The sequence below is a fragment of the Mustela lutreola genome, chromosome 4, assembly GCF_030435805.1.
Source record: "Mustela lutreola isolate mMusLut2 chromosome 4, mMusLut2.pri, whole genome shotgun sequence".
Classification (NCBI taxonomy): Eukaryota; Metazoa; Chordata; class Mammalia; order Carnivora; family Mustelidae; genus Mustela; species Mustela lutreola.
This window is the reverse complement of record NC_081293.1, coordinates 19,040,782-19,065,924: the sequence shown is the minus strand read 5'-3', so window position 1 is coordinate 19,065,924 and position 25,143 is coordinate 19,040,782. Positions and strand designations below refer to the sequence as shown.

The following is a 25,143-nucleotide window of genomic DNA, read 5'->3' as shown; positions in this document are numbered from 1 at the left end:
TGCTTTTCAGTGTCCACCACACCACACATTTACTGAAGGCAGTAAGCCCCCTGGGAAGGCTTGGACAAGAGGTCCCGTCCTCAGAGAGTGCGCCATCCATCTACGGGGACAAAGACCAGCATGTAAGAAGGCACAGGGTTGGGTACCGTGGGCGTTTCTGGAAATAAGAGCTATCAAGGCCTGAATCCCTCAGAGGAGGCATCAGCAGGAATGCACCTGACGTGGGCTGGATGTAGAGATGTAGAGGGATGGCTCTCTGTTGACTCTTAAAATGACGGTGAAAAACCAGGCTCTTAAATTCAACTCCTATAATCACTAGCTGTGTGCCCCTGGAATAATTATTTATATATTCTCAGCCTCGGGGTGTGTGTGTGTGTGTGTGTGTGTGTGTTGGTAAAATACCCACAGCACAACACTCACCATTTTAAAGGATATAATTCAGTGTCATTAAGTACATCACGAATGTCACCGCTCTCAGTTCCAGAACATTTTCATGGTCCACAAAGAGGACCCCATACCCACTGAGCAGTCACTCTCTCCTACCCCAGTTCCCAGGCTGGTTCCTGTCCCTTTGGGTTTGCCTCTGATGGATGTTTCCTGTGCCCAGAATCATCAGTCTGTGGCCTGGCTTCGCTCAGTCCTCTCACAGCGTTTGTTTTCAAAGGCCATCCGTGTTGTTTGGCCTCAGTTTTGCCTTCTGAAAATTTCCTGTGTTAAGGGCACTGCGGGCCATAACTAGAAGATTGAAATACGGTTCATGATACAGAAAGGAGCACCCAAGTCCAGGGGCAAAAGGCGCGTGTGTCCTTGGGAAAAGGCAGGTGGTCTGTGACGGATGAGCAAACCTGTGGGGAGACAGGGTGGGAGCAAACCCAGCTTGGGACAGGGGCTTTTTGGGAAATCTGGACGCAGTGACAAGTTGGAGCCCCTGAAGGTTTTGTGCAGAGGAGAGAAGCGAGCCCTCCCCGGCCAGGGAGGACGCGGCTGGTAGCGCTCTGGAGCTTCATCTGGGGCTGGGAGTGATGTGAGGGAAACACGAACCATTCCTGGGACATCGGCAGGGCGAATAGCGTAGAGCGGCTGCATTTGCCTTTGCCATTCAGAGCGGAGACAGACCCAGAAGACTCCTTCCTGGCACGGATGTGGGGGCCACGGGAGAGGGGGAGGTAAAGACGGGCCTGGAGGGTCCAGTCCAGCCATGGGTGCTTGTATGCTGAGAGGCTGCTAAGTCACAAAGCCATTTTAATGACACTGGAGGGGAAGGCTTTATGGGTCTCCCTGGCAGAGCCCAGCTCACGGCTTATCCCCATTCCTGTCAGTGTGCCCTGGTCCTTCGTGCCATCCACTCAGGGATGTCCAGTCCCTAGCCTTCATGCAGATTTCCTTCGGAGGCCTGGGGCATTTCAGAGACTCTCCCTTATCCGTGGTCCCTGCTGCGACAGCACTTGAGGCCATCGTGCCTGTCCCCATTTTGCAGATGAGGTGCTTAGGGATGGAAAGGTTGCCTGTGATGACGCTGCCAGGAAGTGGTGGGGCTGAGACTTGAACTCAGGTTCCCTGCTTCAAGAGGAGCACGGTCTTCCCTCCGTTGCCCATTCCTCCTCCGGCCTCTGCACTTCTTGCTGCTGGGGTGGGGGTCCCTGCCGTCGGTCATTCTGATTTTACCCCAGGTGTGCAGCACCCAGTTTCCCCTCTTCCCAGCGGTTGGCTCAGACAGGCTGAGGAGGGCTGGAGTGCGGCCGCCGCCCTCTCATCTCCTGACGTTTGCATTCCTCCTTGAACCTCAGGCAAATGAGCCAAGGGTCGGGGAAATGGCTCAAGAAGGCGGCCGGTGGCTCTGTCAGGGGCAAAGGGAGCAGGAACTTGTGTGCAAGAAAGAAGGACGGCCCGCGGTTCTGTTTCTCCCTTCCTCAGCAGCAGCGTTTCCTCGTCAGGACTGAAGGTGGTTCCTGGTGGGTGGTTTGCATGTGCAGCCCTGGGGGGCTCTGCTGGTCACATTCCCGGAACATGCATTCTTGCCGAGAAGCCAGAAGGTGTGTGGCATCACTCCAGCTGAAATGCATGCGCAGCCCTGTCCTGCCCGTGGAGTTGCTGCTTCTTTTGTTTCTGGAAAAGTCAGGCCATTCTGGGGCCAGTTAATACCCCCCAAAATCCTCATTCACATGGAACGAAGGAGGGAGAGGATAGTTTTCAGATGGTAACCAAATCCCAAATCCCTGACAGAATTCACTTTTTTAAAAAACCAGCATCCTTTGTCTTCTTCATGAACTCTCAGAGCCTCAGTACCTGAGCCATCTTCTCCATAAAGTTTAAGTATGAACACACATGTCCATGCCCGCGCACACACACACACGCACATGTGTGCACACACACTTGAAAAGCCTCACCTTAGAACTATCTGGCAAAAAAAAATAATTAAAAAAAAAAAAGAGCCATCTAGCCAAATGTTGCTGCAGTATCTACTGCGTTTCCTGGGGTCAGAGAAGCAAGAAAGTGTCAAAAGAAACACCAAGTAGTGGAGTTTCAAAACATAGAAGCAGCAAGATTTATTGTTCACTTCCTGTGGGACAGGCACTGTACAACAGTGGATGGAAAGATGTATGAGACTTAGATTTAGGCCTTACTGCAAAGGAAATTAGTAGCTGTAATTTTTTGTTAAAGGTTTTATTTATTTATTTGAGGGAGAGAAAGAGCATGTACGCATGCAGCAGGACAGAAGGAAAGGGAGAAGCAGACTCCCTGCTGAGCAGGGAGCCCAATGTGGGGCTCAGTTCTAGGACCCTGAGATCATGACCTGAGCTAAAGGCAGAAGCTAAACTGACAAAGCCATCCAGGTGTCTCTGGAGCTTACTAGTTGTGAAGATGTCATCTGAGAACATGAAAAAAGGCAACTGCCATCCTGTGGCCAACATCATGCTTACTAGGGAAACCTTAGAAGCATTCCCAGATAGAGTCAGAAATAAGAGCAAGGATACTAGGTATCACCACTGCTGTTCAACGGTGTGCTAGTGGACCTAGCCAATGCAATAAGATAAGAAAAATAAATGAAGCACAAGGATAGAAAATAAGAGACATAGTTCTCATTATATGAAGATCATATGATTGTGTACCTTCAAAATTCAAGAACTTTCAAAAGTATTATATAAAATAAAAGAGATAAGCATAATTGCAGAGTACAGTATCAGCATACAAAAAACAATAGTACTTCTGTAAAACAACAGCAACATATAGGAAAAAGAATATTGTTCATAATAACAACTAAACTGAATGGCACCTGGGAATAAATGAAATAAAACATAGATAAGGCTTTGATGAAGAAAATCATAAAATATTATCAGGGTATATAATAAGTGGATAATGGTATCTTCATAGATGGGACAACTTTTTGCATGAAAGCATCTCATTTAACACAATTCTGATGAATATTCCAATAGAATTCCTCTTAAAACTACACAAACCAATTCTGAAATTCATTTGGTGGGAGAGTAAGGTGCATAGATAGGTCTGATACTTCTGGGGAAAAAAAGGTTTTTTTTTGTTTTTGTTTTTATTTTTAAAGGTGATGTTTCTCTCCAAACTACTGGGCTCACTTTTTTTTTTTTTTTTTTTTAAGATTTTATTTATTTGTTTGACAGAGAGAGGGATCACAAGTAGGCAGAGAGGCAGGCAGAGAGGGGGAAGCAGGCTCCCCACTGAGCAGAGAGCCCGACGAGGGACTCGATTCCAGGACCCTAAGACCATGACCTGAGCCAAAGGCAAAGGCTCAACCCACTGAGCCACCTAGGTGCCCCCCCAAAAAAGTTTTAAAGAATGAGGGGATCAATAAAACAGATTAGAGCAGAGAAACAGACCTAAGAATCCCTGTGAACTTCTGGCATGGGTAGCCATGTATTATAAACCAGTGTGAAAGGCTGAGCTCTTCAGTGACTCATGCCAAGACAACTTGCTTTCTACAGAAAAATATTAGCTCCTTATGTCATAGCATACATAAAGATAAATTTTAGCTCGCCTTAGATGTGAAAATCAAAACTTTGACACTGTTAAAACATAATCCAGGAGAGTATCTTTATGACCTTAGGGGTTAAAAATATTTTTTTAAGAAAAGACACCCCCCCCCCAAACTCCAATATCTCAAAAGTGAAAAGGTTGATAAATTGACTGTGGTAAAGTACCATGATTTATGAGTATTTAGTATGAGACGATCCACAGGGATGTTGCCTCTGGGCAGAATGGGAGAGAAGAGGATGAGATGCTTGCCTTCAATGTTAAAGTTGAGGAAATGTTAACCTTGGTTAATTCTGGATGGTGGGAATATGACAACTTGCTTTATTTATCCATATTTTTGTATCAAAACTTTTTTTTTTAAAGAAAACACATCACATGCTCGCTTCAGCAGCACCACATATACTAAAACAGGAAAGCACAAAACAACTGCCAACCCAGATCGGCATGCAGTGTGGAAGCCATAGCTGTATTAGGGAGATTGCCTGGCCTGGCCCCAAAAGTCTGATTCTGGTCCTGGCACTGTCATCCCCAAGCTGTGTCCGAGAGTGAGAATCTTCCCTCTTAGGAGCTTTTCACTCTGGAAAACAAGAGGATTGGACTGATCATCAGCTAAGGTCCTCTCCTTTGGTGGCTCTCACATTCCCTCTTCTCTCCATGGGAGAGGAGACCAAGGCAGGAGGAGCAGAGAAGGAAGAATGCATGGGGAAGAGCCTTCTCGTAAGCATGAGTTCTGTACGAGTGCGTGCAAATGGTTATCATTCCATTCAACTCATACTTGCCAGACCTCTTAATTCACAGGTGCTGCCTGATGTCTCTGAAGCCCTAGACTTTTCTGTTTTCCTTGGCAGGGTGGATCTGGGTGCCCTGTAGCTATAAGTGTGTTCCCTACCGAATGGCAGAGATTCTTAATTAGTGGGACTGAGTAGGAGTGTCGTGCTGCTGATGTTGATGTACCTGCTTAATTGGACTCCATTATTCCCCATTATCGCTCTGGAGTCATAGTCTGAAAAGGAGCCAGGAAATACACCCTGTATGGTGCAGGGTTGGGAGGATGGGCACAGAGGATGGATATCAGGGGTGTCTAGGGAGTTACCGGTACTTTGGTCAAGATGGTTGTCTACGGGCTGGTAATTTAGAAACGGGAGTCTTGGAATCCTGCCTCCCTTATGGATCTGCAGGCCTCTCTGACTTTTCCCATCTGCGAAATGGGGTTGACCTGAGGAGACCAGAGTGCTGTAGAGGATCCTTTCCTTTTTGCCTGTGGAGAGAGAGCTTTGAAAAAAAGGAGGGAGGAGTTGGTGCTGTTTTCCACGCAGTATTTGAAATTCCAGTTGTCTTTGCTCTCAATCCAAGCAGGGAGTGCAAACGAGATCTTAGTCATCTTAAATAGTGTGTGTGTGTGTGTGTGTGTGTGTGTGTGTGTGTGTGTGTGTAGACAGATTCTTCAAACTTTACATGACACCCCTGGAAAACCAATCTGAGTGCTAAATGACACAAAAATCAGAGTTGAAAGGCAGGGAATCCTCTCATCGTTTGTCTTTGCCACAGAAGTGACTTTTAAGAGACTAGACCGAGTATTGAAATTGAGAGGCAGTTGGAGCAGGATCCGTTTGGGGGTATAGACACACTCTATCCCTCTGTTGACCTCCACCTCTAAGGACATTCCCCATCACAGCCTATCTCCTCGCTTATCCTCCCTCTTCTGTTTCTCCCACTCTTCGTTTCATTTGAACATCTCTCCTTTGCATCTTCTGGGTTCCGTCCCTGCAAGGTGGTTTGAGAAATAAGGGGCTTTCGGAGGCTCCATTCTGTGGTCATAGTTGTGGCTTCTAGGATATGCCCCAAAACAGAGCCACCCAGGCTCTCTGTGACCTGAACCTTTTGAGAGAAAATGGCCACACCTCTGGAAACCCACAGTTCCCGACACGCTGGCCGGAACTTGACTGTGCAAGTTTTAACTTCACCACCAACTTGTTGACGTCCACGAAGAGCGCGTTCTCATGGAAGGGGGTTCCTTACAGTGATGGCGTTTGCATGACAGAAGCCAAGAGTGCGAGGGATCCCAGAAGGCTGCCCAGAAGCAACATAAAGCTCTTGTGTTTGCAATGACCAGGGTTGAAAATCTCGTGCTCTATGGCAGTTGTTTTAACCTGCTGGATGCTTGTAGAGAGAATTAGCAGTAAACGAAGTTGCTCTCTAAACACATATTTGTATTAAGAGGAAGGTGGTTTCTTAAAAACTTCCGAGGATCTACTTCTTTTTTTTTAAAGATATTTATTTATTTATTTGATAGAGATCACAAGTAGGCAGAGAGGCAGGCAGAGAGAGAGGAAGGTAAGCAGGCTCCCTGCTGAACAGAGAACCCGATGCGGGGCTTGATCTCAGGACCCTGGGATCATGACCTGAGCCGAAGGCAGAGGCTTTAACCCACTGAGCTATCCAGGCGCCCCCGAGGATCTACTTCTTAAGCCACTGCTGCCGTTTTTGCCTCTCCTCCTTCACTGTCCCTGCCCAGCCCCCCAGGCTAGGTGATGCTTCCTCTGAGTTCCTAGCTCTGGGGCAATGGCTGCTCCTGGTGGTGTGATGCTGTTTCCCAGAGTGTCATGTGTGGCTGGTGGTTTTAGCAGCTTTGTTTTCGGTGAGCATCTCACTGGGAAGCCACCCTCAAGTCCAGGCTTGATTATGTGTCCTGTTTTTTTAATCCCTGCTCTTGCACCATCTGAATTGTATCATTGCATCAATATTAAGGGAGAGATTTGCAAAAGCCCTGTTAATTACAGGCACTCACACTTTTCTGGCCATGAGCTTGTCTTTCTGAAATATGCAGAATAGAGTCCTGGGTATGCAGACTCAGTTCTGGGGCTATCTCAGTGCTGTAGATACACCACTAGGAAATCTTTCTGATGGATTTGTAACATATAGAATGGGTATATGGGGGGGAGGTGAGTTAAAAATAGAATTTGGGGGCATCTGGGTGGCTCAGTGGGTTAAGCCTCTACCTTCGGCTCAGGTCATGATCTCAGTCCTGGGATGGAGCCCCACATCAGGCTGTCTGCTCAGTGGGGAGCCTGTTTCCCCCCCTCTCTCTGCCTGCTTGTGATCTCTCTGTGTCAAATAAATAAATAAAAATCTTTTTAAAAAGATAGAATTTGCTTTTTTTTTTGAGAAATAGAAGTAAAAGTAATTCTCAATTAACTCTCTGGATGAAATCACTGTGGACTTGGGTAAATCAATCAAGTTCATTAGACTTTAGTTGCATCGTCTGCGAACTGGGTATAGTAAGCATTTACTTGTCTGTAGACATAGGCTGGTTGAGATGGTCTCCGGAGAACTCATTCATGGGTTTTTAGTTTGCTGAGCACTGAGCTAAGATAGAAAAGTCTGGACATGGACTATAGTTGAAAGGGTTAAGTATGTGATTGTTGATGTTTTTTTAATCATTTTCAATTTTAAAATATGGCACACACATCCCCAAATTTGTAAAGCATGTATGCAGAGTTTAACAAATAAAGCAGACACTTGTTTAGCTATCCTGGGTCAATGAATGAGATGCTACTGGCCCCCAGAGCAACCTTCTTTCTGGGCCTATGGGTTTGGGGAGGAACAGGAGGTGACAGATTCATCCTGCTTCATCCTAATCCCGAGTCTATAGCCCTTTAGAATGCAGCTTAGTACAGGAAAAGGTATCCTGTAAGTCCTTACATTGAAAGCAAACTTCACCTTGCCTTCTGTCACCTGTACCCCTACAAAGTCTTCAAGAAAAAAGCAACTTTGGCACTCACATAATCCCCCAAACTCTTTGGGTTCAGTCTTCTTCCAAAATGGGACTGGCAGGACTGTGCTATCTTTTCTACTCTTCATTGCCTTTAAGATGATTTCTACAGAGTTGTTCTCAGCCAGAGGGTTTATCTGAATATCCCACTACCTAACCTGCCTTATACAAAATAGCTATACATTTTTATTGCATAAAATGATGCATTTGTATTTAACAACGATATTTGCCAGTAGGAACTTTACAGGGCAAAAGGATCAAGGGGATATAGGCCCACGTTTTTACTTGCTCCAAGAGATTGGTAGTAACCATTTGGAAGACTGACCTGGCATAGACTTTGGGATAAAAACGTGAGACTTCTGATGGATGGTGGAGCCCATCCTGCTTGAGGCCACTTGTTCCTTCCTCAAGGGGTAACTTCAATTGGTTGGCCAGTAAGTTGCATCCTTGCCTTAAAAAAAAAAAATAGCCATCAAAGAAAGACCACTCTTAGCTGGTTCCCCAACCACCTCAGCCTGGCCCTGTGCTGCCCAGCAGTGGCCAAGATCCAGCCTCTTCAAGTCAGGGACAGCAGTGAGGGCAGCTGGCTTTGATTCAGACGGGAAGGACAGCATTAGTCAGCAGCCTTTCCTCTCATGGCCTGAGGCCCTAGCACTCCAATGTGTGTCAGCTCCTGACTCTGGCCAGGGACGAGTGGGTGCACTGGGGACAGGTTTGCGAGTCCAGTCTTTGGCCCACCCTGAACACTACATTTTGACTAGCTGGTCTTGGATCAAGTTTTTATAACTTTAAATCCTGAATGTCAAGAATGAATCTGAACTTCTGGTCCTCCTTTCCAAAATATGATCAGAAATCTCTGAAATTATAATCAACATGGGGAAAAGCCTATAAATCATTGGTTGATTCAGGAAACATTTAATGGACTTCTCTTGTCTGGAATGCAGCGTGCTGGGTCTTGTAGAGTCCTTGCCATCAGAATGCTGACAATCTTGTCCTATGCAGAGAGCTCAAAGACCTAAGAGAGAAACTGAGATTTAGAGGGGAACCTAGGGCTGCTTGTAAGTGACCTAAGATGTTTGTCTTCCCATTGATTCGGCTGATCTGCCTGGTTCTGACCATCCCCATACCTCAATGAGTATCCCTCCCAAACCTGGACTCACATCGATGAGACTGACCTTTCTACCTGGAGGAGGACCATCCTTGGGTCAAGGTACAAAGGTGATTGTGCTTCTCTGTTGAAGACTCAGCAAGGGACACCTGGTTGGCTCAGCTGATTAAGCATCTGCCTTTGGCTCAGGTCATGATCGCTGGGTCCTGGGACTGAGCCCCACATCAGGCTCCCTGCTCAGTGGGGAGCCTGCCTCTCCCTCTCCCTCTTCTTCCCACTCGCATTCTCTCTGCCTCTGTCTCTCTCTGTCAAATAAAAAAATTAAATCTTAAAAAAAAAAAAAAAAAAAAAGACTCAGCAAGAGACAAAGTGGAGAAAGCCTGAAGTTGGAAACCAATTCTGCTGCTTATCACCAGGCTCCAAGCAGCTCTGGCCAACAAAACAAAAGTTAATTCATGATTTGTACATCAGAATAAACTCAATTTCCTAAAACTCATTTCCAAATGGATATTGGAGGAGAAAACTGTCGCCCCTGCTCCCCTTCTCTTGTAGCTGACTTGTTCGTGTTTCTTTCTTCTCCCGTGCGCCATCGGGAAGTGGCAGTTGGAGTTCGGTTGATAAAAAGTGCCTGTTCTTGCCGGTTCTCTCACAATTCCGTTGTCCTGCCACGCTCCTCCGTTACTGAGGCTGGTGTGTCTTATTACTTGGTGTCACTGAGAGAGAGAGCACTTAGAGATTTAGGAAACAACTGCCTGGTGAGCCTTTAAGAGGAAACCAGCTTAAAATCAGATTTGTTTCCTTAGTAGGAACTGGACGGTATGCTGTCAAAGCTGCTCCAGGTTGCCCTTCGGTTTATTTTATATTTTATATTTTATTTTTATTTTATATTTATGCCCTTTGGATTGATTCTGAGCAGATACCACCTGCTCTTACTTTTGTCTCGTCTTTGCTTATCATTCTCCTTTCGCTGTGTGTGACCGGTTTCCACGCCCCCCTCCTCTGTATAGCTTGCTATGAATGTTCAGGACTGTGATATGTAGTATGTTTTCCAATTCTTTTATCTTGATGCTCCTCTTGTGTTTAGCCATGGGGATGATGTTTTGCTGAAAGTAATATTCTTGCCATTCAAAAAAATTTTTAAAGATTTTATTTATTAATTTGAGAGAGAGACAGAGCATGAGCAGTGGGAAGGGGAGAGGGAGAGAGAGAAGCAGACTCCCCACTGAGCAGGGAGCCAGATGCAGGATTCTAACCCAGGACCCTGGGATCATGACCTGGGCGGAAGGCAGAAGCTTAACTGACTGCGCCACCCAGGTGTCCCCTTGCCATTCAAAAAAAATTTTTTAATAAGATTTCATCTATTTATTTGATAGAGAGATAGGGAGAACATGCAGGCAGAGCGGCACACAGAGAGAGAAAAGCAGGTTCTCTGCTGAGCAGACTTGGGGCCTGATCCCAGGGCCCTGGGATCATGACCTGAGCCGAAGGCAACTGCTTTCAGCGACGGAGCCACCCAGGTGGCCCTACCATTCAAATTTTAATTGAAGTTAATAGTAAAACAAAGTTGTAGTCCACTCCCTCCACCTCCTACTCGGGAAAGGACATCAGAAAGTGTTCATAGAATATGCAGAGTATTAAAATATCAACAGATCAGGGTGCCTGGGTGACTCAGTTGGTTGGGTGTCTGACTCTTGGTTTCGGCTCAGGTCCTGATCTCAGGGTTGTGAGATTCAGCCCTGCACTGGGAGCCAAGCTCAGTGCGGAGTCTCCTTGACATTCTTTCTCTCCCTTCCCTTCGACCCTGACCCCCCTCTAAAATAACAAATCTTAAAAAAATACCAACCAGTCCTTAAAACTTAGGATCCCAGCCTGTCATTGAGTTTTGCATATGCACAACGGAGGAAGAAGTGATCGCGTGTTGAAGGGTGTCTAATACATTTGAGAGTATTTGGATCTTTTGCAAAAGCAGAGGAGGGCAGTACAAGAGCTGGACCCGGCCCTGTTGACTGACTGATGGAGGCGATGAAAGGCCACTGGGTTCCTGGAGGAGAATCAGGACCAGGCTGGGTTTCAGCCACCCTGCTTCTCCCCAGTACTCCCACAACACCCAGCATCCCAAATATTCTAACTGGGGCCCATGCTTAGCTATTGTCTTGGTCCATGGGAAGATAAGTGACAGCTGTCTTGGGTGGCTGGTGTGCTCTGATCCCACAGATACAGAGTAGACTCATTTATTGAACAATATTGACATGAGTTTCTGTTTGTGCCAGATACTGTTCTGGTGTTAGACATGCAGCAATAAAAAGGGCAGACAAGCTCTTTGCTGTCATGGAGATTGTATTCCAAGGCTGGGATAGCCAATCAAGTATGAAACAAATAAGGTAATTTCAGATAGAGATAAAGGTAAGATAAGGGGACAGAGAGTCACCATATGTCCTTTAGGTTCCTGGGTCTGTGGTGGCCTCTTTGAGAGGATAACAGTAGTACAGGGACCAGAGGTTGAGAAGGAGCCAATTACATGAAGATCCAAAGCAATGCTGCCCAGTAGAACTTTCCGAATGCTGAAGATGTTAAATGCTGTGTGATCTAGCTAGTTCGATGTAGTTACTGAACACTTGAAATGTGGCTAGTATGATTGAGGGACCAAGTTTTAAATTGTACTTAATATTAATAACTTAAATTTGAGAAAGTACATGTGGTTAATAGCTACCCTATTACACAGTGCAAATCTGGAGGAAGGAACTCTTAGGCAGAGGGAACAGATTGTGCAAAAGTCCTGAGAACCCAGCCCGGGATTTATGTCTGGAAGCTAGATTCAGTCTTTTAAAGAGCAAACCTGGAGGGGCGCCTGGGTGGCTCAGTCATTAAGTGTCTGCCTTTGGCTCAGGTCATGATCCCAGGGTCCTGGGTTTGAGTCCCCACATCAGGCTTCCTGCTCAGCGGGGAGCCTGCTTCTCCCTTGCCTGCTGCTCCCCCCTGCTTGTGTCCCTCTATCGGTCTCTCTCTCTGTCAAATAAAATCTTAAAAAGAAAAATAAAAAGCAACCCTGGAAAACTTAAAAATGTTTCCGGCTTCTGTTTTGGGGGCCCCTGGAGAACCTAATGAGGAACAACAGTTACCCAGAAGGGAATTAAAAAACCCTGATCAACAAAGAACTGGCTTCCTTTTCGAGGAAGGGCCCATTCCCACACCGTGTGACTCACAACTCTTGACTGGTTTCCTCTGCTAATGGGTTGTGGCTGGCCTTTGTCTGTGCAGGAAGTAGCCATTCCAGGGCCGAGCTTTTCCATTCTGGGAATGAGTCCTGTCTTTGTTCTGTCCTTGCATCTTCCTGTGACAAGAGACTGAAACTTCTGCCCGGCTCTATCAAGGCATTACTGCTGCCTTCCATCCATCCCAGGGACCCAGGACCTCCTCTTTTCTTTCCCCCCTGTTGCTGAAGATGGTATAACTCAGCCCTGGTTATAAAGAGCAAGTGGTCTTGAGAGATCGTTTGACCGGACCGGAATTGCCTGGAGAGGGAGAGAGGGAGTGGCCACCGCAGGGACCAGCTCTGCCTGTCCAGTGTGGGTAGATTCTAGGGGGATCCACAACCTAAGGCAGAGGGCTGGAACTATAGGAGGCCCAGCCAAGCGGTCTGTCAGCCTGGGCTAGCCGGATTAGTCACTAATTAGCACTCTCTTTGAATGTGCATACCCAAAAGAAAACACAGTTACTTAGCACTGCCCTAAGAATTATAGGAAACTGAGCCAAGGAGATTGAAATGTTAAGTCAGAGATCAAAGACCCAAGGCCACTTTCAGGATTGTTCCGTGACCCTGCCTTTCCCTGTCTGTCCTGCCTGATGGCATTTAGGTTCTCCCTGCCCCCAGACCAGCAGCGGTTTGGGGGACAGGCCAGGAGAAAGGGTAGAGGCTGTTGACTTTGAGCTGTGGCATGTGCCAAGAAGCTGTCTTCATGTTAGTGACTTCAGTCTCTCTGGTGAGAAGTCAGAGGTCGTAAAATGAACCTTTGTTTACCCCTGGACAACATGTCGCATGTTCTGCCTTCTTGGCGAGCAGGTGTGAAAACCCACCCAAGTTATGTGCGTTGGTCTTCGGGAGAGGATGAACATGGCCATGCCTTGCACAGATGCCTCATTTTCCCATGTCCCTTGCCCTTACTTTTGGCATATGGTTCTCCAGGAGAGATGTGTCTGCTGTGGTAAGGGGCTGGGTTACATTCTATAATATGAAGGTGTCATTTGAAGGTCCTTATAAGCTAGATGGACACCATTAGCCCAACTGAATTTATTTTCCCTAAAAAATTACTTCTGAAAAATAAACATTTTATTAAATAAAAATTGGGCCATTCACAAAAAGAGAACAGGTCTGTAAGTTCCTGCGTACTTGGCACTGGGGTGTCCTGAGCCCCCAGGACTCGGCTGACTGGAGGTCACCCAGTGAGCTGGTGAGGACGCCAGGCACCGACCCCGTGTTTCCCACTCCAGCTGATTATTCCTTATACTCGCTGGTTCTCAGCCTTTCTCTGCCTTCACTCCTCACACATGAGCTGGTGCCGTGTCCCTGCCACTTGTGTCTCTTGTTATCCTGCATGACCTCACCCCTCCTTCCACTGAGGATCACTACACCACTGCTCTGGGGCATCTCCTCAGGAGCGGAGGCCAAATGACCTCTTTCCACGGTTTACCTGAAGAAACTCAGTATCATAATGACTAGTAGGATTTGTTTGGGCCAGATTTGCCTCCTGCTTCTCCCAACCCAAGCAGTGCCCCCTCGACCTTTCTCATGCCTCACATTAATGCCAGCTCTGCAGCAGCAGAAAGAATGGCCAAAGGAAACAGGGAGAGGCTTGGCTGTCCTGCAGAGGATTCTGGGCTGCAGTGCTCTGGAAACTGCTGGGGGCAGTGTGGACGGATGACGGAGCTCCTATCCCCACAACTGACCTCTCCGAGCTCTTCCCGCCCTGTCAGGACTGGCTTCATGGGCATGTGTTCTCATAAGGCCCTTTGATTCGAAGGGTTCTGCACTTAACTTAATGCTCTGCTGTTGCCATCTTGAATTTCTTAATAATTTTTGAACAGTGACCCTGCATTTTCATTTTGCATTGGGCCACACTTATTATGCAGTCAGTTCTGATCTCATTTGACTTGGAACACATCTTCCCTGCCTCATTCATCTTGTTTTATTCTGTTAGATACAATTATGACTCACCTTGTACCTTGGGGCATGTTTTAGTGGAAGGACAGGCCTTTGGGATCAAATGGTCAATAGGATTGACCAAAAGAGCATAGATTGACTTTGGGACTTTAGGTTAGTTACCCTGTCACTTTGGAGCCTCTGTGTTCTCATCTATAAAGTGGGCATAGTGATCTTAAATTTTTTTTTAAAGATTTATTTATTTATTTATTTGACAGACAGATCACAAGTAGGCAGAGAGGCAGGCAGAGAGAAGAGGCTCCCCACCAAGCAGAGAGCCTGATGTGGGGCTTGATCCCAGGACCCTGGGATCATGACCTGAGCCGAAGGCAGAGGCTTTAACCCACTGAGCCACCCAGGTGCCCCATGATCTTAAATTTTTAAGACTTGTGATGATCAAGTATGTGAAGTGGGCAACATAATGCCTTGTACATCTACACTCAGTATTACCTTGTGTTCCTCCTTCCTTCCTTGCCTGGCAGTGTTGGTATACAGTAAGTACTCAACAGGTGCTTACTACATTGCAGTTTGTGATGATCAGCTTGTGCCGATGCTTTGCATCCTAATCTCTGGATACGAGCTCAGGTCACACAATTAGAAGGGCTCATTCTAAATACTGACTTTTCTTCTCCTACACATTTGGGGAGATGTGTGTGGTGGAGCGCTTTCTTTGTTTCTTTTCTTTTTTCAAGAGAAAGTGGGTTGGGGGGAAGGGGCAGAGTGAGAGGGGGAGAGAGAGAGAGAGAATCTTAAGCAGGCTCTATGCTCAGTGCAGAGCCTGAGGCAGGGCTCAATCTCACGACCCTGAGATCATGACCTGAGCTGAAATGAAGAGTCCAGTGCTTAACTGACCCAGACGCTCCTGGTGAAGCACTTTTCAGTAAACTCTTATCCTAAGAAAATCCTGAGCATTGTGAAATAAGACAGAGACTAAAGAAGGACAAAATACGCGGTCGGTGATTCGAACTGAACCTTGTGCCTTGGGGAAACCTGGTAGATCATGGGCGGGACCCACAGCCTGAGCAGAAATGCAGCTGCAGCCAGGTTGGCTGGGTCCTGTAGGTCAGGATCTGGGACTGGCGCCTTGGGGTGTCTGTGACTGAGCTGGGGGCAGAAAGCCAGGCAAGCCTGGGGCAGCCTGTGGGCTATGACTAAATTAGGAAGAAAGAGCCCCCAGGCTTTCCCCAGAGCTCACCGGGCAAGTGGGCAGTGCTCACGTCCCTGGTGGGCAGCTGGAAATGCGCTTTGTGGACTGGCTTTCACTTTGACTTTTCAGCGGGCTGCAGGAAGGTCACACCCTGAGTCCTAGCAGAGAGAAGCTTCCCTCATGCCAGTGACCTAACCTGCCTCCTGCCCCCCTGCCTTTAGGGGTGGACATAACATAGGAGAACCCAGTGGGCTTTAATCCCTGGTCCTGTACAAGGCCTTTGGGGAAAATTTTACTTTGTAAAAAGCGTAGCCTCCTGAATAATTTCGAGAGGAGATTATATTAGATACTGGGCATCACAGATGAACACCAGCCCGTCCAGGCAGGACCAACTGGGCTGAGGGCCGTTTTACATATCGTGGCAGCGAGGTCCCCGTGGACTGCTGGTTTGGATTTAGAGCCTTACCAAAGGGGTAGTTTGGTTTGATGATTTAAATATTACGGGGTGAGATTTGGAAACAGAGGAGGGAAAAAATGACAGAAGAACAAGGACTCCTGGAGAGAAGAGTGAGCCGTTTCCTAAGTGATCAAACCACAATCCAAGCGAAGCCCATCCCTGGACCCTGCAGCTCTGCCAGCTCCTCCCAGAGAGGGGGTCTTGGCTTTCTTCTTCTTCTTCGTTTTATATCGTGTTTTCTGGAAGGGCTTGAGCATTGTAGCCGTTTCTCAGTGGAGGTTCTGTTGATGTCCGGGGCTTCGTAAACCTGGGTTGCAGGGTCTTTCTTGAACGTTGTAGGATTTTGGCAGCATCCCCTAGTTTTGACAAACAAAACCCCTCCAGCACATCGGGGGGTGGGGCGAGTTGGGGGGACTCACCATGCTGAAGAGCCGCCGCTTAGAGCAGGAGACCATCCGTTTTTTCTGTTGAAAAGCACGGCGTTACCACTGGGCAGGGGAGCTGCTGGGTCACCTCACTCCATCTCCTACTCCATAAACATAAAACCAAGAAGGGGCAAGCTGTTCAGGAGGTTCGCTGGCGGTGGGGGGGGGTCAGCGTGCCCTGCTGTCTGATGCGGCTCCATGGTTAGATGCCTTTTTGGCCACCTGCGGGACCCGAGTGTTACCCATGAAAACCCAAAGGAGAAAAACAAAACAAACAAACAAAAAATCAAGCAAGTAAGCAAACAAGCCACCATCACTCCCACCACCACCACCACCACCAATGAAAACTAGGAAAGTAAACCGGGACAGGAAGCTTTGGGGTTTTATTAAAAGTGGGGGTGTCCTAAGCGCGAGACCCCCTCCCTCAGAGGCGCTCAGGAGGCCCGTCTGTGCAGCGCCGGCGGGGGTGCTGATATGTGAAGAGGCTGAGAACATGTGGCATAAACACGGACTGATATTGTTTGCCATTTAACTCGGCGTGTGTAATGCAGCAGGAATGGCTCCTGGCGGCATGTGACTCCCCTTCCAGCCGGGTATGCGGTGCCCTGGGGCCTCTCTTTCTCTTTCACTCACTCCCTGACCCGCGATCCCCCTCCTCTGCCCCTTCCCTGACTCGTGAGAGTGTAAGTGGACGCTTGTCATGATTGGCAAGCAGAAAGCTGGTAGAATGTCATTGGAATTTTCTAGGGAGGCACACACGCAACACCCAAAATGACTCCCGGCTCCGCTGGCCTCAGGTGAGCGCTCCGTGCCAGGCGCCTTGGTCTTTCTCGGAAAGGTAAGGTTGCATGCATGACTCCATCCCACCTTTCCCCAGCACAGGAAGGAAACCGAGAACCGAGGGTTTGCTTCCTATGCCCTAGTCCGGGCGGCTCTCCTGACCATGTTCTTGGCGCTAAGCATCCGTGCATGAGTATGCGATTTGTCTGTATCCCCACCCCCTCCTGTTTAAAAAAAAAAAAAAATTGTAAGAAATGACTCACAATGTCAGGGTAGCATGTGACCTCAGACAGCTCCCCATGACCCCAGTGAAATCGGCGATCCCCCTGTCAGCAAGTCTAGATGCTCTTTTTATGCTGGTTACTAAACGCTTTGAGAAAGGAAAGTTGTGGGGCTGCCCAGAGACGGACTGCGTTATCACCAGACCCAGGGGCATGGAAGGGGGCATTTTCCCGAATCCTGAAACCTTACGAGGGTTGGGGGTTTCTGAAGGCTGAGGTCTTGTGTGTTGATGGCTGGAATTTGTGCCTGGAAAGGGAACCTGAGGCCATTTCAAGTGCCTTGTGTCTGTTGAGGGCAGAGTCAGGTTCACGAACCTGGAGGGGAGCGCTGTGTTAGAATTCAGAAGCTCGAGATGTTTTGCCAAGAAGGGTTTGAAGGTTGCTACCCGGCACCTCTGAAGGAGCCTTGATACGCGCTTCTGCAGCTGCGAAGGATCTTTGAGTAAAGTTATATTTCAAAACAAAGCTGTTTTAGTCGTCCCCAAGCAAGCAGGCAAGCCAGCTAGTGTATAAACATCTGCTGTGCGAGTCAGGGGACGTATTTGGACCTGAGTGTGAGGATCCGTGAGCAGGCTCAAACACAACCAAGCATGACTCACCTCGTTTCTTTATCTGATGCAATTAAAAGCAGCTTGGACACGTTGAGGAGAGGACGACTGATTTTCTTCTTGCAAGTGTGTTAAAGCAAATCCGCACGCATAAAATGGGATGTAAAATGGCATGTGTGATGTGTCTTACCTCGTGGGAAATTTTTAGCCTTAAAAAAAAAAAATCCATCACGTGGCATTGCCATTGGTTTCTGCTTTATATGTGTTGGAATCATGTTTTTCTTCTTTTTTTTGGCACGCCTTTGCCAAGATGTCAGAAAACTGAAGGGTAGATATTTTCACACACTCCCCTCCCCCCACACGCATACACTAACAGCTGCCACGTATGGTTTTGTGGAATTTGATCTTTTCAGCGAAATGACTTCCTTATTTTCCATAGGAATAGGGTAATCAATTTTACCACAGAGGACTGAGTACATGTCCCTCATTGGCCGTTCCTAATTAGCAATGCATGGGGTAGAAGAGGAAAGTGCTGGAGAGCAGTTTTGAGGGGAAGGAAAGTCAGCCATCGACTTCTAACCATTCTTTCTTGCCTCCGCCAAGGCAATTCTCAGTGTCCGTGGATCTTAACCACAGGCTTAGGTTGCGGTGATCTGAGAAAATACCCAGAATGGCACATGCAAATGGCTACATTTGACTTTTGCTGTTTTTTTTGCCTTTTATCCACTCTTTTTAGTAGCTTTCATATGGCCACAGCTATGTAACATAGAGACAAAAGCCAGAAGTAACCTATATATAATACTCTCTGCCTTGGGTGGCACCTGTGTTTTGTTGTCTGTAGTCAGAAATGTGTGGGTCTTAAGGCACCAGAAACCTCCATCCGCTTTGGGAAATGGATGCATTCTCAAACAGACATTTACACGGTATACTTATAATGTTCCAATCTTAATATTCTCATTTGCGCTAAGGAATTTAACAGAGTTAGACTGCGTATGTTCCCAGCACACACACAGGAAACATATACGCTGTACTTCACAATGAAACCCTGAGGAAAATTTGTTCAGTGCTTCTAATTTGCCCGGCACTGAGCCAGATAGACACTCAGGAATCTGAAAGATTTTAGGATGGTGGATGATGTCTTCAAGGTGCTTATAATTTAGATGGCAGAAGACACCCCCGGTCATCATCCTTTGGCTCTCTGCAGCAGAGACTGCGTGGGCACTGTGGAGAAAGTTTTGCCACAAAAAATATTTATTGAGCCATGTAAAATATGCTTCGGTGTTTATAGCTAAGAGAAATTGATTGATTGCCCATTGCAATCACACAAAGGGTTTGTGACCCTTTGTGGGCTTATAAAAAGCACAGTGTTTATTCTTAAGTATAATTTAAGACAAATGGTCATGCTGCTTGTAGTGACAAAAATGGCTTATGGGGCTCAAAGTAATGATGAACAGATCAATTCTATTCCCTTATAGACTGGCAAGCCTCAGGTTCGGCAAGAACTCAAAAGAACTCAAAAGTTCTCCTGGGGAACCACTAAAAATCCCAATGCCTGGGGTGAATCAGAATCTCTGGAGATCTGACCTCAACATCAGTGTTTTAAAAACACCCCTGGTGATTGCAGGGCTGCCATTTGAAGTTTAATGACGAGGATGATTTGTCAAAAACTTTTTTTTTGTTTGTTTGTTTTTAGCCTAGGGTGATTTCGAAAGGTGGACTTTCTCACACTGTTGCTTGACTGAAGAATTTTTGGCATTCTGGAGTCTGATTCTTTTATTCTCCGCATTGGTGACCTGGTGTAAATGGAGCTGTGCTTTCTTCCTGTTCTGCAAACCAGATAACATGACGCTAAGCTAATCAACGAACTAATGAGATTACCTGAGGTTTTGTGAACCTTGAAGGTTTTGATTCCAGGAGGCCAATTGTTGAACCCACTCCTTAAAACTCTCTCTCTTTAAAGATTTATTTATTTGAGAGAGAGAGAGAGAGAGAGAGAGAGAGCAAGAGAGCACAAACGGGGGGTGGGGGGTGGGGGGCAGAAGAAGGAGAGAGGGAAACTGTCACAGCTCCCTGCTTAGTGCAGAGCCCAAGGTGAGGTTCCATCCCTGAACCCTGAGGTCATGACGTGACCCAAAATCAAGAGTTGAACAAACGCTTAACCCACAGAGCCACCCAGGTGCCCCAAGGATTGAGTCTCTTAAAGGAAGGTAGGTATAAGGGTAGCTGCATGTGCCCCTGAAGTTCTTTTTGTAGTGTCTGAAACCCTTATGAAAAAAGAAAGCCCTTCTTGGTGTACTGGTTGCTGAGTAGATAGAAGTGGCTTATGAAAACACAGTTGTTAGTAAGTTCTCTGTAACTCACCATGGATTCTTAGAGTTGCAAGGTAGATTCAACACATTCTAGTTTAGTGGTTCTCAATGTATAGCATCATTGTCCCCTGGGCTTGTTAGAAATGTAGATTCTCAGGCTCCAACCCAGCCCTTCTGGTATAGCAACTAGGAGTGAGCCCAGCATCTGTGTTTTAAGAAGCTCTCCTGATGTCCACCTAACTCTTTAAAAAGTTCTGGTTTCACCGTGTCATTTTACAGACAGGTCTGTTGAGTGCAGGTCAAATGCCTCTCTCTGAAGTCATCCAGAACTGGAGGAGGGGTAGAGGCTAGACATTCAGACGTCCCAGGGCTGAAATCTATCATGATACCATGGCCGGATAATTTTAACTTTTCATGTGCCATAAGTAACAGCTTTAAGAAAACATCCACCATCCTCAAATCATGTGGCATAAAGGAGCCTTAAAAATGTCTCATCTGACCTTCCCATTTTACAGATGAGAAAAGTAAGGTCTACAGGGTAAACTGACCATAAGGAGATGTACAGCTCTCGGTGGGAAAGTCTGTTTAATAAGTTGGTCTACTTATGATCAAAACAGTGCTACACCCCCCACAACTACCCTACACTGCCTCTTCATATGGACTCCTACAATTTGGCTTAAGTCACATTGGTTAAAATGTCCGGGTTAATAGTTAGGGAACTCTGGGAAAAGGCCAGCTATACCGACTGAGAATCTTAATTCTAAACAATTATTCTAGAATTTTATTTTGATTTAAGGTTGGTTTAAATTTTTATAACCATCCTTATGCATTTACCAGAAAAACTTCGGTGATGCAAACTACTGACAATAAAGTCAGGAGAACATAAGGATCATTCTCAGAGCATGTGTTTTATCTCAGAGTCGTGCAGATTAGACACATCTCAGATCATACACTAAAATCGCATTTTCTTCAAATTTCATTAAAGGGAAAAAAAAGGCAACCAGTCTATTTGTTGAGTATTTTAGAATTTTTATACTTGATGTGGTTGGTGGTATTTACATAATTTGGACAATATTCAAAGACTGAATCTCATCCACGTTCTCTTCAGAACTTCCTCTTCAGAGCCTGTAGCAACATACACATGGAACATCTGGCCAGGAAGCCAAAAGGAGAGTGTGACACGTGACTGCTAAGTCCACACACACATACACACACACATACACGCAGTGGATGTGTACATGATGTATAGGAGTGTTTATTGGTTCCACACCCAACCTCATGCCGGGTGCTGTGACATGAAACAAAACACATAATTCCTGCCTTCAAAATAATCATGGGGCAGCGAGGACATCAGATGAACAATTGCATAGACAATTAGGACACAAGGTGGCAGGAGCTAGGAGAGCATAATTGAGGCGAATGGAGCAGCAGGGCAAGACAGAAGAAATTAAATGATTTTTATGGTGACTGGCCAGCAACATGAATATCTGAACACGCCATGTATATAACAACAGTTTCTTTAAAAGCATTTCCAGGAGCTTAACAATAGCTTAATTTGTGAGAAGTAATAATAATAAATTATAGATGATATTATTTTACAACATTTATTGTATATCAGTCATGTGATATTATAATCGTAATAATACGTAGTATATGAATATGAATAATATATTATTAAATAATGTTCATTTTATATTTATATGTCATCATTAAATAGTATTTGATTCTTATTTTAAAATATTATTTGATTCTACCTGCGACATCGTCATGCTTCACCGCAAGCCTGCCCATCACGTTCACTCTCTCTTTTTTTATTTTTTTAATTTGACAGAGAGAGAAAGCACAAGTAGGCAGAGAGGCAGACAGAGAGAGGGGGAAGCAGGCTCCCTGCTGAGCAGAGAGCCCGACGTGGGGCTTGATCCCAGGACCCTGAGACCTTGACCCGAGTCAAAGGCAGAGGCATAACCCGCTGAGTCACCCAGGCACCCCATGACCTTCACTCTTGACAACAGCTAGCCAGAGCAGACATTATCTCCATTTGACAGATGAGGAAATGAAACCTGAGGTTTTTCAGATTTCAGAGGTAGAAGAGATCTTGGAGGTCCTTTCATCTAGGTTTCTCATTCTGCATAAAAAGAGGGCTGACCAGCTTCTGGTTCCACAGGGAGTAAGCAGTGGCTGTGGTGCCTGGGTCTTCTGATTCTTCTAGGTCAGCGAGTTTTTCACACCACCACCCTGCCTGCAGCCTCAGTGTGTTCAAAGAAACTACAGAGGGGCACTTGGGTGGCTCAGGCAGCTGAGCGTATGCCTTTGGCTCAGGTCATGATCCCAGGGTCCTGGGATGGAGCCCCGCATCGGGATTCCTGCTCACTGCTCCCCCCAACCCCGACTAGTGCCCTCTTTCTCTCTCTCTCAAATTCTCAAATATATAAATAAAACCTTTCCAAAAGGAAGGAAGGAAGGAACTAACTACAGAGAATATGCATTTCTTTCTTTAGGAGAAGTATTGTTGAAACAGTTCTACATGCTGGTTTATAAGCATACACAGGTATAGAAAAGTCTCTTAGTTTTATGCTTTTTCTTATTTAGAGAGACATAGACAGATATATAGATAGACACACACATGACACATGGATGTCCTTACGGAGACGGAGGAATTAGATGGGCAGAGTCTCAAAGGGGACTTTGATTTTGTATAATTTTGTGGTTTTTTTTTTTTTTAGAAAAATATATCAGACAAAAATGACCATAATCATGGCATTTGTTAATTTGGGGCAATGGGCAGGTAATAAACTTGTAAAGATTTATTATATTCTTCATATTTTTATAGCTTTTAAAGTTCAAAAGAAAAAATGTGAATATTAAAAATAAGTTACCTCTGGCAGTACTATTGTTTTATAAAACATTTTATTTATTTATTTATTTATGTTTATTTTTCGGGGAGGGGAGAGGGAGAGGATCTTAAGCAGGCTCCATGCCCAGCATGTGAGCCTGACTTGAGGCTCTGTCTCACAACTCCGAGATCATGACCTGGGCAAAAATCAAAAGTCGGACACTTTCCCAACTGAGCCACCCAGGTGCCCCTTGTTTTATAAAATAAAGGATATTTTACAGAAATTAAATTGATACAGAAGAAGGAAAAGAAAAAAAAGGAATGCATGGTTCTTGGTGGATATGTCCATGTTAATTCTGCTCTGCTGTAAGTCTTTCCTGTCGTGATGCTAGCAGAGTGTGTGTTCTTGGCTCTATTTGAGGCATTATCAGCTCTCTTTTGCACATTTGAACACTTCTGATAACTCCACCAGGAAAGGCAGGCCTCTCTTGTCAGTTATAGAATCTCTAGATGCCCCTTGGTGACTGCACGTCCCCTGGTTTAGAGAATCTTATGCTGACTGAAGGAACGTGGAAGAGTACCGTGGGCCAAAAAACTGGTCATTTCATAACACCAAATGTGTTATTTAAAAATCACATCTTAGATTGTTAACCAAACTTATTGTGGCAATCATTTCATAATACCTACATATATCACACCATTACATTGTACATCTTAAACTTAGACAATGTTACTATCAAATAAAGCTGGTGGGGCACCTGGCTGGCACAGTCAGAAGAGCGTGTGACTTTTGATCTTGATTTAAATAAATAAATAAATAAATAAATAAATAAAATGTTTTATAAAACAATAGTACTGCCGGTGGTAACTTCAAGCACCATGTCAGGTGCAGAAATTACTTAAATAAATAAAAAACTTAAAGAATATATCAATAGAGCTGGGGAAAAAATTAAATACTGTGACAAATTGGGAGAAAAATCACAAAATAAACAAAATGTTTTGTATTTTAGTATCTTTAAAGAAACAAAAGAAAGCCCCTGCAAAACAAATCACACCCAAAGAAAGAGAGCGAGGAATGTGGTTTGAGAAGTTCTGCTTAGCGAATATGTGGGTGGAGAATAGAATCCTGGCCTTAGAGTAAAAGGACCTTCGTTCAAGTCCCTTATTGGCTGAATGCCTTCAAGTGTTTTACTAGACCTTTCTTGGTCTCAGTCTTTTTAACTAAACTGGAAACGAGCATATCTGACTTAACTTCCCATTTGATTATCCTGGAAATCAGATAGCTAATGAAGTGTAAATACTGATTAGTACTTCAACTGCTATAAACTTTGGGGTAAATACCTAGTAGTGCAATTGCTGGGTGGTATAGAGTAGCTCTATTTTCAACTTCTTGAGGAATCTCCATGCTGTTTTCCAGAGTGGCTGCACCAGCTTGCATTCCCACCAACAGTGTAGGAGGGTTCCCCTTCTTCTGCATCCTCATCAACACCTGTTGTTTCCTTACTTGTTAATTTTAGCCATTCTGACTGGTGTGAGGTGGTATCTCACTGTGGTTTTGATTTGTATTTCCCTGATGCCAAGTGATGTTGAGCACTTTTTCATGTGTCTGTTGGCCATTTGGATGTCTTCTTTGCCTTTTGCCCATTTCTTGATTAGATTGTTTGTTCTCTGGATATTGAGTTTGAGAAGTTCTTTATAGATTTTTGTTACTAGCCTTTTGTTTGATATGTCACTTGCTAATATCTTCTCCCATTCTGTTGGCTGTCTTCTGGTTTTGTTGACTGTTTCTTTGCTGTGCAAAACTTTTGATCTTGATGAAATCAATAGTTCATTTTTGCCCTTGCTTCCCTTGCCTTTGTCAATGTTTCTAGGAAGAAGTTGCTGCGGCTGAGGTTGAAGAGGTTGCTGCCTGTGTTCTCCTCAAGGATTTTGATGGATTCCTTTCTCACATTGAGATCCTTCGTCCATTTGGAGTCTATTTTTGTCTATGGTATAAGGAAGTGGTCCAGTTTCATTCTTCTGCATGTGTCTGTCCAATTTTCCCAACACCATTTGTTGAAGAAAATGTCTTTTTTCCATTGGACATGCTTTCCTGCTTTGTCAAAGGTTAGGTGACCATAGAGTTGAGGGTCTATTTCTGGGCCCTCTATTCTGTTCCACTGATCTATGTGTCTGTTTTTGTGCCAGTACCATACTGTCTTGATTATTGCAGCTTTGTAACAGAGCTTGAAGTCTGGAATTGTGATGTCACCGGCTTTGGTTTTCTTTTTCAACATTCCTC

The 25,143-nt window shown here is 45.5% G+C and overlaps 1 protein-coding gene across 2 annotated transcripts in view; it reads left to right on the top strand.

The window, feature by feature from the left end:
• Positions 1-25,143, top strand: part of RBM20 (RNA binding motif protein 20) — a 187,670-nt gene that overhangs the window by 99,781 nt on the left and 62,746 nt on the right. Inside the window, exon 1 of one of the 2 annotated variants that reach the window (XM_059173234.1) lies at positions 16,760-16,949. The exons of the other annotated variant lie outside the window; for it this stretch is intronic. The gene's annotated coding sequence lies outside the window, so the exon portion shown is untranslated. Of the gene's footprint in view, positions 1-16,759; positions 16,950-25,143 lie in introns of those variants that run through there. 2 annotated transcript variants of the gene reach the window in all.